Source organism: Lithobates pipiens, unplaced genomic scaffold (genome assembly GCF_037356315.1).
Source record: "Lithobates pipiens isolate NorthernLeopardFrog02 unplaced genomic scaffold, aLitPip1_a1.2 Scaffold_13, whole genome shotgun sequence".
NCBI classification, from domain to species: domain Eukaryota; kingdom Metazoa; phylum Chordata; class Amphibia; order Anura; family Ranidae; genus Lithobates; species Lithobates pipiens.
Window position 1 is genome coordinate 538391349 of NW_027507718.1, and position 12638 is coordinate 538403986.

General features: G+C 50.8%; 1 protein-coding gene across 11 annotated transcripts in view; it reads left to right on the forward strand.

Annotated features, from left to right (window-relative positions):
- The first annotated feature begins 4499 nt into the window (after nucleotides 1-4499).
- Nucleotides 4500-12638, forward strand: part of LOXL3 (lysyl oxidase like 3) — a 105665-nt gene continuing 97526 nt past the window's right edge. For 4 of the 11 annotated variants that reach the window (XM_077478250.1, XM_077478249.1, XM_077478253.1 and 1 more), the window contains exon 1: nucleotides 4501-5153. The gene's annotated coding sequence lies outside the window, so the exon portion shown is untranslated. Of the gene's footprint in view, nucleotides 5154-12638 lie in introns of all 11 variants that reach the window. The other 7 variants (XM_077478248.1, XM_077478254.1, XM_077478251.1 and 4 more) reach the window with 4 other exon arrangements.

The following is a 12638-nucleotide window of genomic DNA, read 5'->3' on the forward strand; positions in this document are numbered from 1 at the left end:
TCCTTTCCTACCCTGATCCCCAACACCAAACACCCCTTCACCTCCAACTCATCCCCCTCCTATCCCACCCTGATCCCCAACACCAAACACCCCTTCACCTCCAATTCACCCCCCTCCTTTCCTACCCTGGTCCCCAACACCAAACACCCCTTCACCTCCAACTCACCCCCCTCCTATCCCACCCTGATCCCCAACACCAAACACCCCTTCACCTCCAATTCACCCCCCTCCTTTCTTACCCTGATCCCCAACACCAAACACCCCTTCACCTCCAACTCACCCCCCTCCTATCCCACCCTGATCCCCAACACCAAACACCCTTCAACTCCAACTCACCCCCCTCCTATCCCACCCTGATCCCCAACACCAAACACCCCTTCAACTCCAACTCACCCCCCTCCTATCCCACCCTGATCCCCAACACAAAACACCCCTTCACCTCCAACTCACCCCCCTCCTAACCTACCCTGATCCCCAACACCAAACACCCCTTCACCTCCAACTCACCCCCCTCCTATCCCACCCTGATCCCCAACACAAAACACCCCTTCACCTCCAACTCACCCCCCTCCTATCCCACCCTGATCCCCAACACCAAACACCCCTTCACCTCCAACTCACCCCCCTCCTTTCCTACCCTGATCCCCAACACCAAAAACCCCCTTCACCTCCAACTCACCCCCTCCTATCCCACCCTGATCTCCAACACCAAACACTGCCTTCCCCTCCAACTCAACCCTCTCCTAACCTACCCTGATCTCCAACATCAAACAGACCATTCACCTCCAACTCACCCCCCTCCTTTCCTACCCTGATCTACAACACCAAACACCATCTTCACCTACAACTCACCCCCTCCAATCCTACCCTTATCCCCAACACCCCTTCACCTCCAACTCACCCCTCCTAACCTAAGCTGATCCCCAACACCAAACAAACCCTTCACCTCCAACTCACCCCCTCCTTTCCTACCCTGATCCCCCCCACCAAACACCCCCTTCACCTCCAACTCACCCCCCACCTATCCTACCCTGATCTCCAACACCAAACACCATCTTCACCTCCAACTCACCCCCTCCTATCCTACTCTGATCCCCAACACCCCCTTCACCTCCAACTCACCCCCCTCCTATCCTACCCTGATCTCCCATACCAAACACGCCCTTCACCTCCAACTCACCACTCTCCTAACCTACCCTGATCTCCAACATCAAACAGCCTCTTCACCTCCAACTCTCCCCTCCTATCCTACTCTGATCTCCAACCCCAAACTCACCCCTCACCTTCAAATCACCCCCCTCCTTTCCTTCCCTGATCCCCAACACCAAACACCCCCTTCACCTCCAACTCACCTCCCTCCTATCCCACCCTGATCTCCAACACCAAACATCCCTTCACCTCCAACTCACCCCCTCCTATCCTACCCTGATCTCCAAAATCAAACACTGCCTTCCCCTCCAACTCACCCTTCTCCTTTCCTACCCTGATCCTCAACACCAAACACCCCCTTCACCTCCAACTCACCCCCTCCTATCCCACCCTAATCTCCAACACCAAACACCATCTTCACCTACAACTCACCCCCTCCAATCCTACCCTTATCCCCAACACCCCTTCACCTCCAACTCACCCCTCCTAACCTAAGCTGATCCTCAACACCAAACAAACCCTTCACCTCCAACTCACCCCCTCCTTTCCTACCCTGATCCCCAACACCAAACACCCCCTTCACCTCCAACTCACCCCCTTCTATCCTACCCTGATCTCCAACACCATCTTCACCTCAAACTCACCCCTCCTATCCTACTCTGATCCCCAACACCCCCTTCACCTCCAACTCACCCCTCTCCTATCCTACCCTGATCTCCAATACCAAACACACCCTTCACCTCCAACTCACCCTTCTCCTAACCTACCCTGATCTCCAACATCAAACAGCCTCTTTACCTCCAACTCCCCCCCCCCTCTATCCTACTCTGATCTCCAACCCCAAACACACCCCTCACCTTCAAATCACCCCCTCCTAACTTACCCTGGTCCCCAACACCAAACACCCCCTTTACCTTCAATTTATTTTTATGAATGAAGAAAATGGAAAGTAAACAAAGAGAAATCCCATACATTTTTGTTGTGCCTTTGTCTTCTTCTAGGTAGACTTGCACACAGTTGGGGAAGGAACTCAGCAGGTAGGTTGTTCTATGGCAGGTAGGTTGTTCTAGGTACATCTTGGAGAACTAAGCACAGATCTTCTGTGGATATCAACCGCCTCCAATATTTCATCCCAGACAGACTCCATGATGGTGAGATCTGGGCTCTGTGGGGGCCAAACCATCACTTCCAGGACTCCTCCTTCTTCTTTACATTGAAGATAATTCTTAATGACATTGGCTGGATGTTTGGGGTGGTTGTCCTGCTGCAGAAAAATATTTGGGGACAATCACACAGCGGCGTTATGGTGTGGATGATGGAGAAGTATCTGACTGTATTTTTCAGAATTGAGGACACCATCGATATCACCAGAGATACCCAGAGGGGTCACCATACATTATATCACTGGAGATTATCTACGAGTATATAGACACTGACTCTATAGGGGATAGTGGTTATATACGGGTGATCCCTATATAGGTGATAGAGGTTATATACGGATGGTCCCTATAAAGGTTATATATAGATGGTCCCTATATAGGTGATGGAGGTTATATATGGATGATCCCTATATAGGTGATGGAGGTTATATATGGATGGTCCCTATATAGGTGATGGAGGTTATATATGGATGGTCCCTATATAGGTGATGGAGGTTATATATGGATGGCCCCTATATAGGTGATGGAGGTTATAAATGGATGGTTCTTCTATAGGTGATGGACTTTATATACTGATATATGGATGGTCCCTCTATAGGTGATGGAGGTTATGTATGGATATTTGGATGGTTCCTCTTTAGGTGATGGAGGGGATATACAGATGGTTCCTCTGTAGATGATGGAGGCTATATACGGATAAATATATGATCCTCTATGGGTGACAGAGGGGATACATGGATGTATGGATGGTTCCTCTCCAGGTGATGGAGGTTATATACTAGTAGTACCTCCTATAGGTGGTGGAGATGATATGCGGATGGTACCTCTATAGGTGATGGAGGTTATATATGGATATACGCATGGTCTCTCTATAGGAGAATGATGTTATAGATGGATGGTCCCTGTATAGGTGACAGAGAAGATATATGGATGGTCCCTCTATAGGTGACAGAGAAGGTATATGGATGGTCCCTCTATAGGTGACTAATGTTATATACGCATGGTCTCTCTATAGGCGAATGACGTTATAGATGGATGATCCCTGTATAGGTGACAGAGAAGATATATGGATGGTCCCTCTATAGGTGACTGATGTTATAAATGCATGGTCTCTCTATAGGAGAATGATGTTATAGATGGATGGTTCCTCTATAGATGAAAGAGAAGATATATGGATGGTCCCTCTATAGGTGACTAATGTTATATACGCATGGTCTCTCTATAGGCAAATGATGTTATAGATGGATGATCCCTGTATAGGTGACAGAGAAGATATATGGATGGTCCCTCTATAGATGACAGAGAAGATATATGGATTGTCCCGCTATAGATGACAGAGAAGATATATGGATGGTCCCTCTATAGGTGACTGATGTTATAAATGCATGGTCTCTCTATAGGAGAATGATGTTATAGATGGATGGTTCCTCTATAGATGACAGAGAAGATATATGGATGGTCCCTCTATAGGTGACTGATGTTATATACGCATAGTCTCTCTATAGGCGAATGATGTTATAGATGGATGGTTCCTCTATAGATGACAGAGAAGATATATGGATGGTCCCTCTATGGGTGACTGATGTTATATATGGATGGTCCCTCTATAGGTGGCAGAGAAGATACACGGATGGTTCCTCTATAGGTGGCAGAGAAGATATATGGATGGTCCCTCTATAGATGACAGAGAAGATACACGGATGGCCCCTCTATAGGTGACAGAGAAGATATATGGATGGTCCCTCTATAGGTGGCAGAGAAGATACACGGATGGTCCCTCTATAGATGACGGAGAAGATATACGGATGGTCCCTCTATAGGTGACGGAGAAGATATACGGATGGTCCCTCTATAGGTGACAGAGAAGATATACGGATGGTCCCTCTATAGGTGACTGGGAAGATATACGGATGGCCCCTCTATAGGTGACTGGGAAGATATACGGATGGTCCCTCTATAGGTGACGGAGAAGATATATGGATGGTCCCTCTATAGGTGACGGAGATCACGTAGACTTTGGGAAAGTTTTCCAAGTGTTGGGATTTGAGTCTTTCTGGAATGAGTGAAGTCAGTGTCCCCCTCCTCCAATGACTGAGCGGTGACACATGTGCGGAGGGTAGGTGGGCGCTGTGTTTGGTTAGGTGTGTGTATGTGGCAGTCCCCCACCCCCACTCCACTCATTGCTTGTTTGCTTAATATCCTGAGAGAGGAGAGAGAGACTGAGGGGGGAGAGGAGAGCGAAGAGCGAGGGAGACCTGACCAGGGAGAGAGACCGGGGAAAAGATAGAGACAGAGGAGAGGAGAGGAGAGGAGAGCCCAGAGACAGAGAAGAGAGAGAGAGAGAGGAAAGTACTGAGAGGAGAGGAGAGCCCAGAGACAGAGAAGAGAGAGAGAGAGAGAGGAAAGTACTGAGAGGAGAGGAGAGCCCAGAGACAGAGAAGAGAGAGAGAGAGAGAGGAAAGTACTGAGAGGAGAGGAGAGCCCAGAGACAGAGAAGAGAGAGAGAGAGAGAGGAAAGTACTGAGAGGAGAGGAGGGGAAGAGGCAGGAGGAGGAGAGGAGAGACACAAGACCAGACACAGCAAAGAAAGAGGAGAGAAGTGAATAAGGAGAGAGAAAAGAAGAGAAACGTGGAGAGGCGAGAAGATTGAGACAGAGGAGGGGGAGAGATAGAAAAGAGAGCGAGGGAGGAAAGGAGAGAGAAGAGAGTGGAAAGGACTGAGACCAGAGGAGGGGAAGAGGCAGAAGGAGGAGAGGAGAGGTAAGAAGTAGGAAGAAGACTGGGAGAGGAGAGGAAGAAAACTCAGGGAACCCGAGAGGAGAAGAGACGGCTCTGATATTAAAGGTAAGACCCCCGAGACTTCACATGTGATGGATGGAGACATCCACTGTATACATACCAGAGATGGGAGGTGATATATGAGGGAAAAAGTAATCATACCCCCCGACATTCCCCACATTTTGTTCCAACCAAAACCATAAATGTATTTTATTGGGATTTTATGTGATGGACCAACACAAAGTGTCACATAATTGTGAAGTGGAAGGAAAATGATAAATGATACAAATAAATATGTGAAAAGTGTGGGGGGAGGGGCATTTGTATGGCGCCCCCCGGAGTCAATACTTTGTAGAACCCCCTTTCTCTACAAGTCTTTTTGGGGGTGTCTCTACCAGCTTTGCCCATCTAGAGAGGACATTTCTGCCCATTCTTCTTCTTTGTAAAATATCTCAAGCTCTGTCAGATTGGATGGAGAGCGTCTGTGATCAGCAATTTTCAAGTCTTGCCACAGATTCTCAATGGGATTTAGGTCTGGACTGTGACTGGGCCATTCTAACACATGAATATGCTTTGATGTAAACCATTCCATTGTAGCTCTGGCTGGATGTTTCGGGTCGTTGTCCTGCTGGAAGGGGAACCTCCGCCCCGGTCTCAAGTCTTCTGCCGACTCTAACAGGTTTTCTTCTAAGATTGTCCTGTATTTGTCTCCATCCATCTTCCCATCACCTCTGACCAGCTTCCCTGTCCCTGCTGAAGAAAACCATCCCCACCACATGATGCTGCCACCGCCATGTCTCACGGTGGGGATGGTGTGTTCGGGGGATGGGCAGTGTTAGTTTCCCCCACACATAGCGTTTTGCTTTTAGGCCATAAAGTAGAATTTTGGTCTCCTCTGACCAGATCACCTTCTTCCACATGTTTGCTGCCCCCTCCCCCACATGGCTTCTCACAAACTACAAACAGGACTTCTTATGACTTTCTTTCTCCAATGTCTTTCTTCTTGTCACTCTTCCATAAAGGGCAGATTTGTGGAGAGACGACTAATAGTTGTCCTGTGGACAGATTCTCCCCCCTGAGCTGTGGATCTCTGCAGCTCCTCCAGAGTTACCATGGACCTCTTGGCTCTTCTCTGATGAATGCTCTCCTTGCCCGGCCCGGTCAGTTTAGGTGGACGGCCATGTCTTGGTAGGTTTGCGGTTGGGCCATACTCTTTCCATTTTCGGATGATGGATTAAACAGAGCTCCATGAGATGGTCAAAGCTTGGGAGATTTTATTTATAACCTAACCCTGCTTTATACTTCTCCACAACTTCATCCCTGACCTGCCTGGTGTGTTCCTTGGCCTTCATGATGCTGTTTGTTCACTAAGGTTCTATAACAAACCTCTGAGGGCTTCACAGAACAGCTGTATTCATCCTGAGATTAAATGACACATAGGTGGACTCTATTTACTAATTAGGTGACTTCTGAAGGCAATTGGTTCCACTAGATTTTAGTTAGGGGTATCAGAGTAAAGGGGGCACCATACAAATGCCCCTCCCCCCCACACTTTTCACATATTTATTTGTATCGTTTATCATTTTCCTTCCACTTCACAATTATGTGACACTTTGTGTTGGTCCATCACATAAAATCCCAATAAAATACATTTATGTTTCTGGTTGTAACATGAGAACATGTGGGGAATGTCAAGGGGGTATGAATACTTTATCAAAGCCCTGTATATGGTGGGTGATTTATGCCGAGTGGAAAGTTTCTGATGAAGATCTTATCGTGATACGTGAAGAGACTTGTATGGATCCCATGGAATGACAGAGAAAAGACGACTTCTCCATCACCCGACTTTACTGTGTTTGTCCCAAAGATATTTCTATTCTCTTACTGACGACTCTGTCAGTAAAATAATATTTCCTGAGCTGCTGTACACCCACTGTGCCCATTATGAGGGGTTCCCACCATCCCTGTGCTGAGTTCCCGGGTCTGTACACCCGCTGTGCCCATTATGAGGGGCTCCCACCATCCCTGTGCTGAGTTCTCGGGTCTGTACACCCGCTGTGCCCATTATGAGGGGTTCCCACCATCCCTGTGCCGAGTTCCCGGGTCTGTACACCCGCTGTGCCCATTATGAGTGGTTCCCACCATCCCTGTGCTGAGTTTCCGGGTCTGTACACCCGCTGTGCCCATTATGAGGGGTTCCCACCATCCCTGTGCTGAGTTCCTGGGTCTGTACACCCGCTGTGCCCATTATGAGGGGTTCCCACCATCCCTGTGCTGAGTTCCCGGGTCTGTACACCCGCTGTGCCCATTATGAGGGGTTCCACCATCCCTGTGCTGAGTTCCCGGGTCTGTACACCCGCTGTGCCCATTATGAGGAGTTCCCACCATCCCTGTGCTGATTTCCAGGGTCTGTACACCCGCTGTGCCCATTATGAGGGGTTCCCACCACCCCTGTGCTGAGTTCCCGGGTCTGTACACCCGCTGTGCCCATTATGAGGGGTTAATTTTGTTTATTGAAAATCTTACAAACAACAACTTATATACAATAAAACCATAATAAATAAATAAAACATATTTACAAAATAATTGAATATGACTATACAAAACAAGAACATAATAAATGGTGCAAACCAAAAAGCATACAACATAATCCCTACGGGAGAGCCAGACTAAGGAACATCACCATCACCATGCATGGAACCTTCTATAGAAACGGAGTGGGAACTGCCATTAGGGTAGTCGGGGCAGACGTTTCTTAGCCCGACTACTCCCTCTGCCGGGAGAACCAGCACGCTTCGTTGCACCCTGACACTCATCATCCATGGAGGACGCTGAACTGAACGAGTCCCAATCATCATCATCATCATCTGACAGGACCCCAAACTTATTTTCTACATGCAAAACCTCAGGACTTAAGGTAACTGCACCTCTTTTCTTCCCCTTCCTTTTGCCCCTCTTCCTTTTATCCTCCAACCACTCCATATCATCCTTGGACAAATCAGAGTCAACAACCTCCCCACACCTATCCTCCCCCCCACTCTCCCTTCCCTTATCTACCACCAGGCCAGCCTCTTCACCATCCACCCCACTCCTCTGCACCCCATGACCCTTAACAGAGACCCTGCAGCGTCGGGGGAGGGGGACTGGCACCGCACTTAATGCACCAGCCTCAGCACCTCTTGCTGCCTCTGCAATTTTAGAAGACACAGAAGGATAAGACACAGAAGGATTGGACACATTCTTGGCAACTGAAACCTTACCCACAGACTGGGGAGACACAGACACATTGGGTATGGGCACAGACTGGGGAGACACATTGGGTATTGGCACAGACTGGGGAGACGCAGACACATTGGGTATTGGCACAGACTGGGGAGACACAGACACATTGGGTATGGGCACAGACTGGGGAGACACAGACACATTGGGTATTGGCACAGACTGGGGAGACACATTGGGTATTGGCACAGACTGGGGAGACACATTGGGTATGGGCACAGACTCAGATGGGATCACAGGCCCTCCAGCTGATGAGCTCTGTGCATCCTCCATGTCCAGACGGAAGAACTCTCTCATGAGCTCCGGCTTGTTGTGCATTGCCTCAGGACACTGACTATAAGGATGTCCCACTGCATTGCACAGATTACACCTGATAATATTACAGTCCTTTGCCAAATGTCCTATACCCTGACACAGAGAGCACTTCATCACTGGACAGGAGGATGCAAGATGCCCTTTATCTCCACATTTATTGCAGAGCTTTGGCTGGCCCGGGTAGAAGATGGTCAGCCTGTCCCTCCCCAGGAAAGCTGAGGATGGCAGATGCTGCACAACATTATCAATGACTTTTAATTTCAGCTGCACAGACCATCCCCCTGTCCATATTCCCCGATCGTCCAAAATCTTTCTTAGGGGGCTCAGGACGTCCCCATACCTCCTCAACCATACAGTCAGATCCCCTTGTGGTATGGATTCATTGCGCACAAGTATTGTCACCATTTTAATGAGGGGCTGGCGTGAAACAAGTTTGGGGATGAGCCCTTTCCAGTCCGGCAGGCCCCTACACACGTGTTCAAACTTCTCCCAAAATATGTCCAAAGACTCGGGACGGATAAAGGACAAATCATATTCATAGGAACCTGCCGGACTGATCAGGGCGAAGATATCCGCAGGCCTAAACCCCATCTGCAGGATTTTATCCACCACCACCCTCCTATGTGGGGGGTTTCCATCACCTTCCCATTTCAATTGTACAACATTCCTCCTTTTAAACAGGGAGGAAGATAGAACATCCCCATGCTCCCTCCCTGCTTGTTCCCCCTTCCCAGATCCTGTGGCAGCAACACCAGCATAAGTTTTTCTTCCAGCTTTTGCAGTCTTGTCCTCAGATACATTCAAACCTGCTGGCAGAGAGTCTGAATCAGCTGGGATAGCAGTCTTCTGATTAGCAGGACCCACCCCCTCCCCCGAACACTCAGCTTCAATCCTGGGAGCCATCACAGTCTTGGCTGCTGTAGACTCCTGGAGAGTTGTAGTACTACTGCTCCCAGCATCTCCTCCACCATTCACAGGAACAGCCGCTGTGCCTGGTCCAGGCAAAGTCTCTGTATTGTCCATGGACCTCTCTGCAGACTGAAGCTGACAGTTATTTATTGCTTGCAGTACATTGTCTATGGGTCTGGGCTGACTGTCTGTAGCACTACAACCCTCAGCAGGCCCATTGTTATTAAAGATCCCACCATCCTGCACACACATTGTACCTGCACCTGCTCTCTCCACAGGTCTTTCTTCCACAGGACTAGGAATGGTGTCCATCTTCTCCTCACCTTCCTGGGGAGCTGAATCTGGACTGGCCTCTAGTTTATTGATCACATCCAACATGTCAGAACCTTCATCCTCCGGCTCAGATGTTCCACATTGCTGGGGAGGGAAGGGGACAGAGGCCTCCGCCATTGAGGGCTCAGCAGGTGTCTGAGGTGTTGAAACACTGGGCTCATCCTCCGGGCCCACTTTCTCACTCTCTGCTGACTCCGACTTTACTTGCATCTCCTCACAGGTTGGATCACCTTCCATGCAGGACGCGGCTCTTCTCCTCATGCGATTAAATCGCTCCTCATTCTTATATTTCTCTTTAAAAATGCCACTGTTCTCCTTCAGAGAGCTCACCAGCTCCTTCTGCCTCTTAACAGCTTGCTCCAAGTCCTTCAACTCAGGCCTCAGAGCTGACCTCCTCTTGCTGTACAATTTGGCACAAACTTGCTTTTTCTTCCGAAATTCAGTCATCAACATCAACAATCTCTCCTCTTCTTCCTCAATCTGCTTCAGCTTCCCAACAATCCTCTGTCTAACGGCAGGCAGGGACTCCTCACTCCTTTGGCAAGGCCCAGAATCTTCCACAGGCCTAGCCAGGGGACCCCCGCCGGGGTCCTCCCCAGGATCCAGCATCCCTCCTGGGGCAGAGGAGTAACTCTAGCCCCTGGTCTCTGGAAGCACAGGAGCAAAGGAACTAGCAACCTCTCACCTCACTGTCAAGGAGAGGAATGGCAGTTTCCCACCATCCCTGTGCTGAGTTCCCGGGTCTGTACACCCGCTGTGCCCATTATGAGGGGTTCCCACCATCCTTGTGCTGAGTTCCCGGGTCTGTACACCCGCTGTGCCCATTATGAGGGGTTCCCACCATCCCTGTGCCGAGTTCCGGGGTCTGTACACCCGCTGTGCCCATTATGAGGGGTTCCCACCATCCCTGTGCTGAGTTCCCGGGTCTGTACACCCGCTGTGCCCATTATGACGGGTTCCCACCATCCCTGTGCTGAGTTCCCGGGTCTGTACACCCGCTGTGCCCATTATGAGGGGTTCCCACCATCCCTGTGCTGAGTTCCCGGGTCTGTACACCCACTGTGCCCATTATGAGGGGTTCCCGCCATCCCTGTGCTGAGTTCCCGGGTCTGTACACCCACTGTGCCCATTATGAGGGGTTCCCACCATCCCTGTGCTGAGTTCCCGGGTCTGTACGCCCGCTGTGCCCATTATGAGGGGTTCCACCATCCCTGTGCTGAGTTCCCGGGTCTGTACACCCGCTGTGCCCATTATGAGGGGTTCCCACCATCCCTGTGCTGAGTTCCCGGGTCTGTACACCCGCTGTGCCCATTATGAGGGGTTCCACCATCCCTGTGCTGAGTTCCCGGGTCTGTACACCCGCTGTGCTCATTATGAGGGGTTCCCACCACCCCTGTGCTGAGTTCCCGGGTCTGTACACCCGCTGTGCCCATTATGAGGGGTTCCACCATCCCTGTGCTGAGTTCCCGGGTCTGTACACCCGCTGTGCTCATTATGAGGGGTTCCCACCACCCCTGTGCTGAGTTCCCGGGTCTGTACACCCGCTGTGCCCATTATGAGGGGTTCCCACCATCCCTGTGCTGAGTTCCCGGGTCTGTACACCCGCTGTGCCCATTATGAGGGGTTCCCACCATCCCTGTGCTGAGTTCCCGGGTCTGTACACCCGCTGTGCCCATTATGAGGGGTTCCCACCATCCCTGTGCTGAGTTCCCGGGTCTGTACACCCGCTGTGCCCATTATGAGGGGTTCCACCATCCCTGTGCTGAGCTCCCGGGTCTGTACACCCGCCTTGCCCATTATGAGGGGTTCCCACCATCCCTGTGCTGAGTTCCCGGATCTGTACACCCGCTGTGCCCATTATGAGGTGTTCCCACCATCCCTGTGCTGAGTTCCCGGGTCTGTACACCCGCTGTGCCCATTATGAGGGGTTCCCAGCATCCCTGTGCTGAGTTCCCGGGTCTGTACACCCGCTGTGCCCATTATGAGGGGTTCCGACCATCCCTGTGCTGAGTTCCCGGGTCTGCACACCCGCTGTGCCCATTATGAGGGGTTCCCACCATCCCTGTGCTGAGTTCCCAGGTCTGTACACCCGCTGTGCCCATTATGAGGGGTTCACACCATCCCTGTGCTGAGTTCCCAGGTCTGTACACCCACTGTGCCCATTATGAGGGGTTCCCACCATCCCTGTGCTGAGTTCACGGGTCTATACACCCGCTGTGCCCATTATGAGGGGTTCCCACCATCCCTGTGCTGAGTTCCGGGGTCTGTACACCCGCTGTGCCCATTATGAGGGGTTCCCACCATCCCTGTGCTGAGTTCCCGGGTCTGTACACCCGCTGTGCCCATTATGACGGGTTCCCACCATCCCTGTGCTGAGTTCCCGGGTCTGTACACCCGCTGTGCCCATTATGAGGGGTTCCCACCATCCCTGTGCTGAGTTCCCGGGTCTGTACACCCACTGTGCCCATTATGAGGGGTTCCCGCCATCCCTGTGCTGAGTTCCCGGGTCTGTACACCCACTGTGCCCATTATGAGGGGTTCCCACCATCCCTGTGCTGAGTTCCCGGGTCTGTACGCCCGCTGTGCCCATTATGAGGGGTTCCACCATCCCTGTGCTGAGTTCCCGGGTCTGTACACCCGCTGTGCCCATTATGAGGGGTTCCCACCATCCCTGTGCTGAGTTCCCGGGTCTGTACACCCGCTGTGCCCATTATG